Here is a 15138-nt window from a genome sequence, read left to right as displayed (position 1 = left end):
TATCCTATGAAGGGAGTCCCAGAGAAATCATCCCGGGAGGGAAAGATAGAGTGGAATTTCTGGTACAGAGTGCACTTATCCTGTGATAGGGAGTGGGAGGGGTAGGGGAAAGCCTAGTGGGTGTGGCTTTGCGTGGCGTCCGTGATGACGTCACAATCGTCAACCGTACCCAACAGCCCCTTCGGCTGCGTTAGTGCCAGAGGAAGCCGCGTCTGGTGAGGAAGCCTGCCCTTTGCGCGCCTGAGGTAAAAGCCATGGGAGCACTAAGTAGTCGGATGCTCTGGAACAGAGGGGGGCGTGCCCCAGAGGAGCCAGGTGCCCCTGAGGGGGAGGAGGAGGCTGAGGAGGTAGCAGTGGCAGCGATAGAGGAAGAGGAGGAGAGTGAAGAGGAGAGACCCAGCACTAGTCAAGGGTGCCACAAGCGGAAGACAGGCCCAGGAGGGCAGCTCGCAAAAGCGCCCCGCGGGAAGCGAGCAAAAGACAGTTCAGGGTCCGTTTATGAGACACGTTTTCTGAGAGGAGAAGGGAGTGACGTGCAGATCCGTGCCCTGGGGGAGGAGTGGAACCTGCACAAGGCCAACTTGTGCCAGTCGGGATACTTTGCGAGCATGTTTAGTGGTGCTTGGCGTGAGACAACCATGACTACTGTAGAGTTGCAGATGCCTGACGAGAACATTGATTGTGAGGCACTGCACGAGGCTTTAGGTTCCCTGTACCGAGACTCTGTGCTCATCCCACCGGGTCGAGTGGTCCCCGTGCTGGCCGCAGCCAGCATGCTGCAGCTGGACAGGCTGATTGAGCAGTGCGGAGACATCATGAAGGACACCATCAATGATCAGACCGTGTGCAGCTACTACTACGCTGCTGAGAGCTACGGACTCCAGCACATCAAGCCCATGTGTCTTCAGTGGCTGCTGGACAACCTGATGACCCAGCAGAGTGAGGAGTTATTGAGAGAAGTTAGCCTGGATCTCATGAAAGAGGTCATTGCCTCTTCAGAGCTCTTCGTGATGGAGGTAGAGATGGATGTGTACACCACGCTGAAAAAGTGGATGTTCCTGCAGCTGCAGCCGACATGGAGAGGCCCCCACAGAGACCTACTGCCAGACGCCGACTCGTGGTTTGCTGGGTCCAGGCAGGAGTCAGAGGGCACCCCTTTCCTGGAGACCGAGCAGGGCAGAGCCTTCGTGCCAGTGTTCCAGCAGCTGCGGCTTGCCTACATAATCTGCGACCTGCCATCAGCACGCGCCATCGACCAGGATTCGCTGATCCCTGCCGCGTGGCTGGCCCCAGTGTACAAAGAGCAGTGGCTTGCCCTCCTCCGGGCTGAGCAGAACAGAGACCTCGGGCCCATGGATGTCTGCGTGTCCGATCTCCAGAGGAACAGCATGCGGTGCGGGGGCCGGCTCTGCAGGGATGAGGAGTGCAGCTGGCGGTGGGCAGGCTTCAACTTCGGCTGGGACTTGGTGGTGTGCTATGCCAACCGGCGCATCATTTTCAAGCGCAGCGCGCTGAACCAGTCTTGCGGTCTTGGGGTCAGCTTGCTCTGGCAGAGAAAGGTCGCGTTCCGCCTGCGCCTGGTCTCCTTGGACAGGGCTGGAAGAGCCATTCTCCGGAGGGAGACAGAATACCAGGTACTTTCCCTGAGAAAGGATGAAGAGCTAGAGGTAATGAATCTGGAGAACGAAGATGTGGTTTTCCCCATATATGTGACCTGTAATTTCCTGTACCTCCCCAGAGAGGGGCGTTTTCCTGAATGAGGATCCCTGAAAATAAAAATCTCAGAGGGGCGAGCAGCTCTTTTCCTGGGGTCAGGGGCGACCAGCTTTGTCCAGATGGCCAGCTCCTTCTGCGGGACCAACCGGACTTGCCCACCTCTGGTGGCCCAGTTCTGTCAGTGTCTTTGTTGAACTTTAGCGCATGATATTTGAGATTGTTTACCTGAGCCTATGAAAAGGAGAAAGTTTAAAGCCCCCCCCCCCCCAACACCTGTATAACTTATTTGTGCTGTTAAGGTGGCAACTTGGCCTCCTGGTTTACCATCCCTCAATGCCCCCTCCCATCATTTCTGCAAAGTCAAAGACCAGTTGACTTTAGAGAGAACCTGTGAACCTAGCTACTCTGCTACTGTTAGTGAAACTCTTTTAAAATATGCATTTCCTTTAGCGTGGTTAAATGCATGTTAAATAACAGTTTGGTTTCTCTTTCAGTTCGTGTGTTTAGAGCCACTCTGCCTCACTCTACCATTACCACTAGCATCCTTTGGATGCTGGATCCTTTGGATCTACCACCACTGCCGCTAGCATCCTTTGGATTGCTTCCCTTGCCCCATTTCTTGCCACTGAGTGTCGTACTTGGTTTCCATGATCTCTCACTATGTGAACACACCCAGGCTGCACTGATGATCTTCTCTTTATTGGTTGTTCCTCAATATTCTCAGGTTAGTTGACTTTATATCATATCTTGATGTTAGTTAGACTTTATTTTGACTTTCCTAGCATTTTAACCCTAGAAAGACATTTCAAATCTTATACAACCCTATATTGGGGATGGAGTGGAAGACAGCAGATTGTTTCTATGAGGACCTCTCCATACTAGATAAAAAGAGTTTTTTCTGTGGCATACAGTCATGAATTATTTATGCACCAGAAAGCACTCTTTACGCACGTGGATGGCCTTAGCCCTTCAGAAACATTTGACGTTCGAATTGTACTTGGAAAGACTCTTTCCTGCTTAAAAACAGGTCTGGTAACCTCTGGAAAGGAATGCTTTTGAATTATAATGGGAATTATTTGGCATCTGGAAGTGGGATCAAAAGACAAGACGTTCACACTAGTAATCAAAAGGGTAAGATAAAAAGTGTTTTTGTCACCAAAGGAGAAGCACACTAGTCACGATTTGAATTTGTTGGTTTCTGATTACTGTTAACTTGCAAATTGTCACCATCCCATTCCCTCCCTCAATGAAATGTTATTTTGAGGTCAAAGAATGGAAAACTATTTAAAAATCCATACAAATAATAAATACATGCTTGGAAAGAGTGTGATAAATTAATAGAAGATGAACAAAAAAAAATTAGTCACCAGATTTAATGTTTTACTTGGTTGAAATCAGAATTTTCCTTACCGGTGGTTTGTTTCTCTTCCCAATTAGATTTTATCCGTTGTCATTCAGTGAACAAATTACTTTTGACTTCATTCATTCATTCGTTTTTACTCTTTAAGGAGATTTGAAAGGCTTCATTATCCCAAACCCACATACTAGTATTAGAGTAATATTTACATGACAGTTAAAGGAAATGGTTCAACCAGGAAGCTGCTGTTGCATCCTTTGATGTTTGCCCTTAGTTTTTTTTTATTATTATTAATATTTTCAAACTTGCTTTATTTTCATTTCTGATATCTTTTTACTTGTTTTAATCTTTCTTTAAATCTTCTTTTTTTTTTTTTTTAAATTTTTTATTTTTCAGTGGATTTGCCATACATTGATATGAATCAGCCATAGAGTTACACATATTCCCCATTCCGGCCCCCCATCCCACCTCCCTCTCCACCCGATTCCTCTGGGTCTTCCCAGTCCACCAGGCCCGAGCACTTGACTCATGCATCCCACCTGTTGCCCTTAGTTTTGCATCCCCCCTACCCTTTCTCCTGTTCCCTTATATTCCGTATACCTAACCAACTACAAACAATAGACTTCATTTTATTTATTTTTTTAAATAACTGGGGAGAAGAGTAAGTCATGATTCAGTTGAAAGGTAAAAAGTATTTTTTTTTTCAGTAACAATTTCACTTTCTTTATATAAACTCTCTAAGCAATTTGAGATTACTTTTTCTTGAGCTGAAAGCCAAGATGCCATTTCATCTAAACAGAGGTATCCTCACTTGGGAAATTCAGAGACTACTTAGCTACAAATATACCTTGACTGAAAGATCTGCTTTTGTTTTCCTACCCAATTAGCTTTAAATCCTTAAATTGCTTGTTGCTGTTTACAGGAGAAAGATGTTCAATAATGCACAGTGACAGCTGAAATACACTCATTTAAACATTTAAACTCTCACAAACCCTGACTGTTGCCATTTGCCAGTTTGGGCAATTTATCCAATACCTGTCTCTAGTTTTTCACTTTTTTTTTCTTTTCTTTTTGACTGCTCAGGATGAGGAAGAAAGCGTTTCCCACATTGATACTCATTTTGTTAGCCTCTTTGTAAAGGCATGGGGAGATGGGGAGGCAGCACAAAATATATAGTCATGGTAACGCTACAGGAAATCATCAAGCTAAATAACAGCAAACTAAACGCCACACTAAAGGAGATGTACCCCGATGGGCTACCACGTGGTCCTTGACAATGATGAGGATTTATCCCTGTCTCTGTCTTTCCCTCTCTGTATGTCTGCCGCTCTCTCTGTCATCCCCTTTCTCTCTATTATGTCTGTTTGCATCCCTGTCTAATTTCTATCTACCTCTGTCTTTGTCTACCTCAGTCTCTGTCTCTGACTGCCTATCTTTGTCACTCTCTGTCTCTGTCTTACTGTCCATATCTTTCTGTTTCTCTGTTTCTGACGATCTGTTTGTGTCTGGGTCTCTATGCTTCTGTCTCTGTCTCTGTATTTCTCCAGTGCTTCTGTATCTGTATCTCTCCGTGTCTCTTTCTCCATCTGTCTGTCTTTGTCTTTCCCTTTCTGTCCCATCTGTCTCTGTCTTTCTCCCCAGCCCCACCCCACCGCCCCCCCCCCCGCAACCTTGTTTCTCTCTGACTCTCTCTCCATCACTATCTCTATATGTGTGTTGTCTTTCAGTGTGCCTCTGTCTTTCTCTGTCTCTCAGTCTGTCTGTCTCTGTCTTTCTATCTGTGTCAATCAGCCTCTGCCTGTCTCCCTGTCTCTGTCTGCAACCATCATTCTTTGCCTTAGTTTGAATGTGTGTCTCTTTGTCCCTGTCTGTGCCTGGCTTCCTCTGCCTCCCTATCTCTGTCTCCATCTATTTCTACCTGTCTCTGTCTGCCCCTTTCTGTGTATCCCTTTCTACCTGTCTCTATTGGGGGAGGAGGTATAATATCTGAGTCTGTCCATCCGTTGGGCTTTCTCAGCCTGCCTGACCAGCTATCTCTGTTTTTCTGTCAGACTGTCTTGTCTCTGGCTGTTTCTGCATCTGGCTCTGTTGCATGTTTTGATAGTCCATCTCTGCTTCTGCCTGTCTTAAGGAGACAGGAATGAAATGTTACTACAGTTCGGTAGACAAACCCTCTTCTGTCATCTTCCCTTCCAGTGGTGTCCTGGAGATAGATGCCGTAAGAAGATAAGGTTAGCATTCGTGTGCAAAGACACAAGAGACTTAAATAAACAATGACTTATGAAGGAGAAAGCAGTGCCCCAGGGATGTAAGTGGGATGGACACAGACAGCAGACCAGTGTAAATTATGCTACTGTGGAAAGGGTCTATATATAAACAGCACAAAGATGACATTGGAATTTTAATGAAAGATAAGGCATGTGCTGGAAAAAGAAAACCATCTTTTTAAGAGGAAAATAAAAAGAAGAGGGAGTGTCTAGCCACAAGGTCTACAGGAAGGTACTTGCCAAGTCTCAGCCACAGAATTTGGACATGAACCTGCCTGATGAGAGTTAAAATAGCAAAACTCACCTATTTTATATAAGCACATCACATAAGGTTAATCATGTGATTAAACTTAAACTTTTGAATTGGGGTCAGCAAACACACACACATTGAAATAAGGGGATTGAAGCAGGGCCCAAGATTCTTATGTCATCACCTGTTCAGCTAGTAACATGACTTCTAAGACATTCATATACATATATATATGCATTTATATTTTATGAGCCCACATGAGGTTCCACCCTTTCCTTGTCCACTCAGCTACCTGGGCCTTGATGCCCTTCCCTTTATTCAAGATAGACCTCTTGAAAGGGGTGTGTCATCTGCCCCCTGTTCTAAGGTTTACTTGCTTGACTCCAGGCACCATCTATATGTCATAGACTCTCAAATTCATAGCCCATGCACAGACCTCTTCTTTGAATCCAGACCTATAGCCAACAGTCTTCCCCACCACTTGGAAATCTCAAAGGTGGTGCGATCTACAAAGGAACAATATAGAACTTATGGTCCAGGCAACCAATTTTAATCTAAATGTAGCTTCCTTCCTCATTTGAGTAAATAAATAGAAAGACACTGATGCTGGTAAGGAGATAATAACCAGGATGTTAGCTGAAACTTATACTTCCTCAAGTGTTTGTGTTTCAGAAGTAAAATTTGTCTATTCATGACATTCTAAAGAAAGGTGGCAGTTTTTTTTCTAGTATGTAAGAGAACTGAAATTTACCTCATTTCATTAGACAATAACCAGTTGATATATGAACAGTCTTCGGGAATAATTTGTTCTAACAGTGCAGATGAAAGTTTGGTTTAGTCTGTGAACACATTTTCCATGTCAATTGCTATGATTAGACTCTTAGATCAGACACCAAAGGATAAACTTCACTCCACATTGTAGCAACATTCAACTATCAAACATGGTTTAAAGACTAGCAGGGTAATAAGATGCAGTGGATGGAACAAAAACTCTCTGGGCAAATTCAAGGTAAGATTTGAATACCCAAAAGATCCTTAATTCTCTGAGAAGTATTCATCACATAAACACACTGCATTACATTGGTGGTGTCTGTCAATTATTTAAAAAAATAAAAATAAAAATAGTACATGGTGATGGCAAAAATAGGAATCTACAAGCAGCTGATGGTTCTGATTAGCATGTTTGTAGTACATGGGATTTTATGAAGAATGGTGACTCTAAGTGAATTACAATCGTCCAAGCAGTCACAAAGAGCGTGTTTTGGGTGAAGGCAAGTGGCTGAGTATGGTCCACCACAGGTGAGGAGACTTCCTGTAGAGGTATATTCTTTAAACTGGTAGCCCCTAGTCATATGTGATTAGTTAAATTGATTAAAATTAAATAAAATTGAAAATTCAGCCTCACTAGCAGCATTTGAAGTGCTCAATGGCTCCATGTAAACCCGTGGCTACTATACTCTGTGCAGCGCAAGTATGGAACATTTCTATCAGCGCAGAGAATTCTATTAGATAGTGCTGTTCTATAATCAGTCATTCCAAGTAAAATTTACATTTCTTTCTACCTCTGAATACATAGATCGCCTGGATAACCTATGTGGGGGTGGGTGATGTTTGTGGGGATGGGGAGGAGTTAGAAAAACGGACATACAGAATGGTCACATTTGGATTTACAGGGTCTCATCAGGGTCTTATTCGTCTCACTGTGCTTACTGAGATGTTATGCAGGCTGGGGACAGGGCGTGAGGAAGGTTGGTAGCCACCCAAAGGGACCGTTTGTTCTGAAACCCTGTGCTTTGGAATGTGAAGAATTTGGGTCTTATCTTCTGTGGCCCATACAGCATCTGACCTGGTGGTCAGGCCATGATCTCAAACTCATTGTCCAAAACTCAACCTTTGCTTTCTTTCTCCCATTCCACTATCATGAATATCTATTTTCAATATATTATATGGTTGGTCTTTTACTGTTCATATTGTTAATATCTCCACCAGTATACCAGCCCTCTTCTCAGTCTCTAGGCCTTGAAATTGCTGGTTAAAAGGATACAGAATAAATGTCTTTGTAAACTGAAAATTATGTTAGAAGTAATAGCATGTGGGGTTATTGTAGTAAATACCTTTGAGTCTTCTCTTTTGCTTTGTCATCAAGTTTAATGTGATATGATATTTCGATGCCTCCCAACTAAAGACCAGCAGGAACACATTTGCATTTGAACAATTTGAGTTTATTATTCTTTGCAGTGAAGGCGAACACACACAGTGAAGGAACTGTGGGCCACACAAGTATGTGGGTGATAGAAAAGGGATGTTAAAAGATTTGGGCTTGGGACTTCCCTGCTGGTCCGGCAGATGAGACTTTGCCTTCCAAAGTAGGTGGTGTGGGTTCGCTCCCTGGTTGGGGAAACTAAGGTCCCACGTGTCTTGTGACCAAAAACCAAAACATAAAAGGAAAAAAAAAAACAAAACAGAAGCAATATGGTAACAAATTCAATAAAGACTAAATAAAGGGACCACATCAAAAGAAAAATTAAAGAAAGAAAGAGGTGGTCTTGTTTTAGGTGATTTTGTGTGAGGTTTTAAAGAAGCAGAGTTTTGATCTGGATTGGATACTGTCAGGAAGACAGGGTATTCCTATGACAGTATCTTAGTAAACCTTCTGTATAGAGAGACTAGACTAGAGTGAGGTGAAAGCTGCAACTGCATAAAGCAAACAAAGAAACAAAGAAAGCAAAAGGGAAAACGAAACCCCCAAACTAGCAGTCACTCATACTAGCTAGGAGAGGGATATATGGTGGTTTGTACAGTGATTTTGCTTTTTTGTCTGTGCTTAGAAAAAAAAATCATGAAGTGGCCTTTGTTTTGTCTCACTTTATCATGATTTCAGAGTGACGAGATCTCATGATCTCAACTGAAGTTGGCATTCCCTGAGATTTTTTCCAATGTCTAATGGGAGAATAACATGTCCTAGCCTGGATGTCAAGAGATATTTTTTAGTACCCACTTCTGGCCACAAGCCATTAATCCATGTTATCTAGATTATCAACATTGCTCTGATTTTGATGATCAGGAATTTGTTTAGAGAATGTACTCTGTAGTAGGTCATGGGTTGGTCTCTCCTGCTCCTTTTGCAGTAGAATGCATCATTGAATACTCTGGTGTGACATGGACTGTGCAATAGCATTTAAGACTCCAGACAGGATGCATTGGCCAACTGCAAAACAAGTAATCAAACGGAACACAATGATTATTAGTCCTTGAAACAAGACTTGAAGTCAAGGGCTTGGATTATAAAAACCAGGCAATGAATCCAGCTGGTTTCACCTTTGAGCACCACATGACATTTGTCAGAATCAAAGACAAGTTTTGGACCACCCTTGCTAGCTATTATTTTCCCGAATGTGAGAATAGCAAGTCACAAAGCCTATATATATAAACTGACTCCTGAATAGGGCATCAGTTATTCTGTGTTCTGTGTGTGTGTGTGTGTGTGTGTGTGTGTGTGTGTGTTAGACGCTCAGTCATGTCTGACTCTTTGCAACCTCATGGGCTCCTCTGTCTACGGGATTCTTCAGGCAAGAATACTGGAGTGGGTTGCCATTCTCTTCTCCCGGGGATCTTCCCGACCCAGGGACTGAACCTGGGTCTCCCGCATTGCCATCTCAGCCAACAGAGAAGCCCTTCCTGGTGAGTTTTTAAAAGAAATTGGTTTGACTGTTACTGGTTAATCCCCTCTCCCTAACCCCCCCTCCCCCACCCATTTCTGGGAAATAAGATCTGCTGGAATGTTTAGTTTAACATATCACAAACTCTCTAGCAATTATCCTGAACACACAAGATAAGTCAGCATATGCCATATGGGTGTTATATAAGATGTTACATAACAAATAGTACCTCATTGTATTGCCTCTATCAGGAAAATAAGCTTCATTGATCATGACTAGAGAAAGTCGATTTTGTGTTCCTCAAGGTAAGTGATGTATTTAGCAGAACTTCTCTTGTGTGGCTCAGCTGGTAAAGAATCCACCTGCGGTGCAGGAGACCTGGGTTTGATCCCTGGGTTGGGAAGATCCCCTGGAGAAGGGAAAGGCTACCCACTCCAGTATTCTGGCCTGGAGAATTCCATGGACTGTATAGTCCATGGGGTCCCAAAGAGTCGGACACGACTGAGTGACTTTCACTTTCACTTTCAATCAGTTTCACAAAGCAGGCTGACTATCATGAACAAATGGAATACCATGAGCAAATCTGACTATCAGGGTCAGCGTGGCCCCAATAATGGAGCCTACTCTTGATTGACTAGGACTTGCCGACAGGATTATAATGACCTCTGCAGGAGTATTTTGCTGAGATGAGGTCAGTGTCCAGGTTTTAACGTCTGGAGGTTGGAATTAATGCTGTAAGGGAAACTGACAAATAGCATTTCTTTCTTTTGTCAGCAGGGTGTGATGGGGAATGTCAGATGTTTTTCCTTAAGTGGCAGAAGGAGACCACAGGAGTTAAAAAAAAAAAGAATAATACAGTAAAAATAAGGGGAGCTCATAGCAATGTGCTGGAAAACATCAGAATGTAATGGTAGGCAATTTTATTAGTAAAGGGGGAGGAACAGTTCCTAGAGAATCAGAAAATTAATGTTATTCTGTCGTCTTGGGGAGGAAATCTGTCCACTTTCTGAAGTCAGTGACGCCTGGAAGGCTGCTAAGAACCCTCAATTTAAGGTCTTCAGATGGAGTGGATACCCAGTATACAGGGGGATGTGATGAGGAACAACAACTCAAGGATCAACACTCTGGAGTTTTACTGGAGTTTTTAGTTGTTAATAGTACCTGGGAAACTTTTTTTCTTTCTTTCTTTTGTTAACCTAGGCTCAAGGGCAGATTTTTCTGATGCTTATTTCAGAAGACCGAGGAGTCTCCAGGTTGCAGATCATGTAAAGGCTGTTTAAGTGAGTGTTTGGGAGATTTGCTCATATCGGTGTGATAAAGCTGGAAGTGTTGTGTGAGTGCTTTCAAGTCATTACTCTTATCAGCTTGTAAAAATGGTAGAATCCAAAATTGGGGATGAGATTCCCAAGTATATGGGCTGGCCTCCTGTGAATTAATAAGTAGATAAACTATGAGTCCCAGATGGGGTTGATCTTACAGACATTAAAGTTAATGGTAATATTTGAGGCCATGGAAAACTGTCCAAGGGCTTTACCAACTTTAGTTTTAGCATTCCATATTTATGATGGAACATATTTGCAATATAGAAATGATCTACTTTCTGTTTCTGTTTAATTTTGATAGATTGAGAAAATTATTTCATCTAAGTTTTAAAATTAAGTAATTCAAATTAATTTGGTGTGCTACTTTACAAAAGCATCTACCACATTCGTAATGATTACTTCTTTTCGTATTCCTAATATCTTCTACTTCTCTCTCTCCCTCTTTCTCAGTAACTGTTGCTGTACATTTATCAGTTTCTTTTCCCTTCCCTAGCAACAAGCTAGGTTTGTTTGAACCTAGTTTGAACCAAGTTTGGTCTGCTTGAACTTCTTTATGGATTTTTGTTTTGTTTTCTCTTTAATTTAATTTGTTCCTCTTTAAGGAACATTTGGTAAATGTTCCTTCCTTCTACTTTCTTCCATTCATTCTGCTATTCCAATTTCATATTTTGGTTGCTCAGCTCATTAATTTGCAGCCTTTCTTCTTTTCTAATATAAGCATTTGGTGTTATAAATGTCCCTCAAACTACCACTTTGGTGTATTCCACAAGATTTTATAGGTGCTATTTTCATTATCATTTGGTTGCAATATTTCCTAATTTCTATTATGATTAATAATTACTATTTATCCCTTGTTGGTCATATGTATCGCTTGATTCTGGTCATATTTTTTTAAATGTTCCTACCCTAAGTGGTTTGTTTCTGTTTTCCTTTGGGTTATGATTTTTTCACTCAATTGCACTGTGTTCAGAGAGCATGGTTTCTGCTTGAAAATTGCTGACATATGTTTGTGGACTAGTGAATGATCAGCTTCTCTAAATGTTCCATTTGTGCTCCCAGAGAATATATATTCTCTAATCTTTGGACCTAGTATTCTCTACCTGCTTATTAGAACAAGATTTAATAGGGTTCTCCAAATCTCCCTTATCATTGCCAATAGTTATTGTTTTCTAAATTGATCAGTTACTGAGAGATATACTAAAAGTTCCCACTCTATGGATCTGCCAATTTCAGTGAACTTTTGGCATATGTATATTTGAGCCTTCAGAATTATACTCACAGTAATTAGCCCTGAATCCCTGTTTTTAATCGTTTAAGAGCTGAAAGTCCACGACTGCTTCCTTTTAACCTTTCCATGCCCTCCTCTTTTTAAGATCATATGGCTCCATTTTGAACTTTTCCAAGGAATCTATTTTGCAGTTGTTTCTGTCATCTTATTTCTGCTTCCTATTGATTGGGAGGTTTTTCTTCTTCTTCTTCTATGCTTCCTATGTATTATTCCCTTTTATCTGTTTTCTATTGGATGAATTGAGTTTCTGTCAGATGGACTGAGTGTCCTTTAGTACTGTATTTCCTCTAGTGAGTTGGGAATAATGTATCCTATTTCTATTTGTCGAGTTCACCGGTGATGTTTTATCACGCTCTCCAAAGTTGCCAAGTCAAGTGTGATGCTATGAGTAAAGAGTTGTTCATAGACTGCTTTATGCTTACCCAGTGTTCCTTAGGGCAAAATTCAAGACATCAACAGAATCTATTGGACATCACGGTAAAGATTTAAATCCAGTTGTTTTGATTTGGAGGTGGAAGGGTTGCAGTAGAGCAGGGAAATGACATTTACTGAACAGCTTTAATATTCCAAGCACTTCACATGCATTTTTCTCATTTGACCCTTGCAAACACCATACCTGGTATGCATCCTTATATCCTCATTTGAAATGAGAAAAGTGAGAATCAGAGAGGTTAAGTAACCTTTCCCTTACTAATAATTTGTGGAGTGAATCTAGGACCCTTTGATAGTAAACTTCAGGGGTTTTCCAATATTCCACATTGTCTTCAAAGGTAGAAACATAAAACGGAGCCACCTGCAGCCTCTCATATTGAATAAGTTAACCTTACGAGGCCCGGGGCTGTGTTCAACTCCAGCAGAGGGACCATTTATCTGTCTCACAACTCAGCTTTTCTTTTTCCCTCAGGATTGCCACTGCCACACAACTGCAGATAATCCATCTTCCATCGATTTTTGCAGAAAAGAGAAAACTTATGTTTTACACCTTTCATGGGTTATATGCCATCACTTGGTCCACCTTTACCTGCTACCTGTTGAAGGCATGCTTCCTTAGAGAGACAGAGAGATGGTCTCTGGTGATTGCAACATGTACAGATACAAGAAGTATATAGACAAATAGTGTGCTAAAGTTCTTCAATATTCACAAATACCTATTTCTTGATCACTGTTTTGCCTTCTTCCCAAAAGTTCATCTTAAGTCATTCACCTAACATCCTTGCTTAGCAAACCATTTCCCACCTGCTCACACCACAGACACACAGACACACACACACACACACACACGCGCGCGCGCGCACAGGGGGAGGGGGCGAAAAGTCTTGGGTCCCACATCTGCAGAATAAGGTAAAAAACAATTAAGAGACAACAGAAAAGAATTCTGACATGTAGTAGGTACTCAATACAGTGGAAATTTGTTCATCATCTTTATGATAACATTGTTGATGAAAATATTGCATTTTTATATACTTTTGCTACATTCAGAATCACAATGTAATTTTTTTTCCTTCCAACCACCAAACACAATTTAGAAAACTCAATAGGAGTAGGAAACTCTACTGTATTTACACACATTTTTACTCTTTCTGCTGTTCCCGTTTCCTTTCTAATGTTCCACAATTCCTTCTTTTATCGTTTAATTTCTGTTTCAGGAACTTCCTTTAGTCCTTTTTTCTTTTGAAGTAGGTCTGCTGGCAACAAATTCTCTTAGTTTAGTTTTTCTTCATCCGAGAATGTGTTCATATTTCCCTTTCATTCCTGAAAGTTACTTTTACCAATTATGATTTTCTGGGAAGACAGTTCATTTCTGTCAGCACTTGAGAAATGTTATACCACTTCCTTCAGGCCTCCGTGGCTTCTGATGAAAAATCCACTGAGAGACACTTGGTCTCACAGGTCTCTGAGGCTCTGTTCATCTTTGTTTCCAGTTTATTTTCTCTCTCTTAGTTGGACTGGGTAATTTCTATTGTTCTGACTTTAAGCTCACGGAGTCTTTCCTTTTTCCTCTCCATTTTGCTACTGAATCCATGCACTGAGTTGTTAATTGACTTTCAAAAATTGTTGACTATTGTATTTTTTCAGTTCTAAAGTTTCCATTGGGATCTTCTTTGTGTCTTCTATAACTTTGCTGACTCTCCCTATTCTTTCTTCATTTATTCAACTGTTAATAATTGCTCATTGAAGCATTTTAATGATAGCTGCTTTCAAATCTTTGTCAGGTAATTCTAATATCTGTGCCATTTTGGTGCTGGCATCTGTTAATTGTCTTTCCCATTCAAGTTGAGCTGTTACTGGTTTTTGGCATGATGAGTGATTTTCGGTTTTATCCTTCCTGGACATTTTGGTTGATTTGAGAGTCTGGGTATTATTCAATTCTTCTCTTTTAGCATACCTCCTCTGACACTGTACCAGCAGGTGAAGGCAGGAGTGGAAGTCCAGGTTCCCCACTTAGGCCTGTGTTTATACGGTGGGGGAGGGAGATGCCTCTGGCACTGCTCCCCATCTGGCCTGCACTGAAAGCGCATGGGATGTGGAGGGCTTGTTACCCCTGGGAAGTTGTATTTATTTCCTATTGTTACAGCAGGCAGGTAGCTAGGTATGAGCAGAGAAATGGGGGGGGGGGCAGGGGCCAGGTGGCAGGAAACCATACATCTTGTAAACAGCGGGGGGTTCATGGGCAGTCACAGGGAAGCAGGAACCTTCAGACTGAAGGGAAACCACACATTTTGGGTGGTAAGGATCTGAGTAGCAGACAAGAAAGTTGGGGAAAGGTGGGAATCTCCTGCATCCCAATGGAAACGTTTGCCCGTTTGTGCTCTCGTTACAATAAGATTGGCCTTACAGATAAGAAGTACTCACCATGTACCGGCACAGGACACTTCTAATCTAAGTTAAATGGGGACAGAAATCACTCCTCATCTTGGAAAAATGGAGCTGCGATGGAAGTCAAGGAAGTTGACTCCCAAACTCCTCCTTCCCTAGACAGTATTCTGCGACTTCACTTGCTTACCCCTCAGAACAGGCTTGCCAATGAGGCCCGGGGCAGCAACTCTTCCACTTGTTCACCCGCTCTCCCTCTGAGAATGTATCTTTGCTTAAATAAACGTTCACTTTACTTTCTTAACCTCTCTGCTTATGGTAGGGGAAACACGCTGACTGAAACTGCCCACCCTGGCCAGGTACCACAGTAGCCATTCACGTGAGTTATTTTAAGACAGGAGGTCCTATTAAGGAACATGAAACTGATAAACCACCACCAACTGGAAGAGTTCAGGAAAGGTCAAA

The 15138-nt window shown here is 42.1% G+C and overlaps 1 pseudogene; it reads left to right on the top strand.

The window, feature by feature from the left end:
* Window positions 1-254: 254 nt before the first annotated feature.
* On the top strand, window positions 255-1760 carry LOC136154475 (germ cell-less protein-like 1 pseudogene; annotated as a pseudogene).
* The last annotated feature ends 13378 nt before the right edge of the window (window positions 1761-15138 follow it).

This window comes from Muntiacus reevesi, chromosome X, assembly GCF_963930625.1.
Source record: "Muntiacus reevesi chromosome X, mMunRee1.1, whole genome shotgun sequence".
Taxonomy (NCBI): domain Eukaryota; kingdom Metazoa; phylum Chordata; class Mammalia; order Artiodactyla; family Cervidae; genus Muntiacus; species Muntiacus reevesi.
This window is presented reverse-complemented; position numbering and strand designations above follow the sequence as displayed.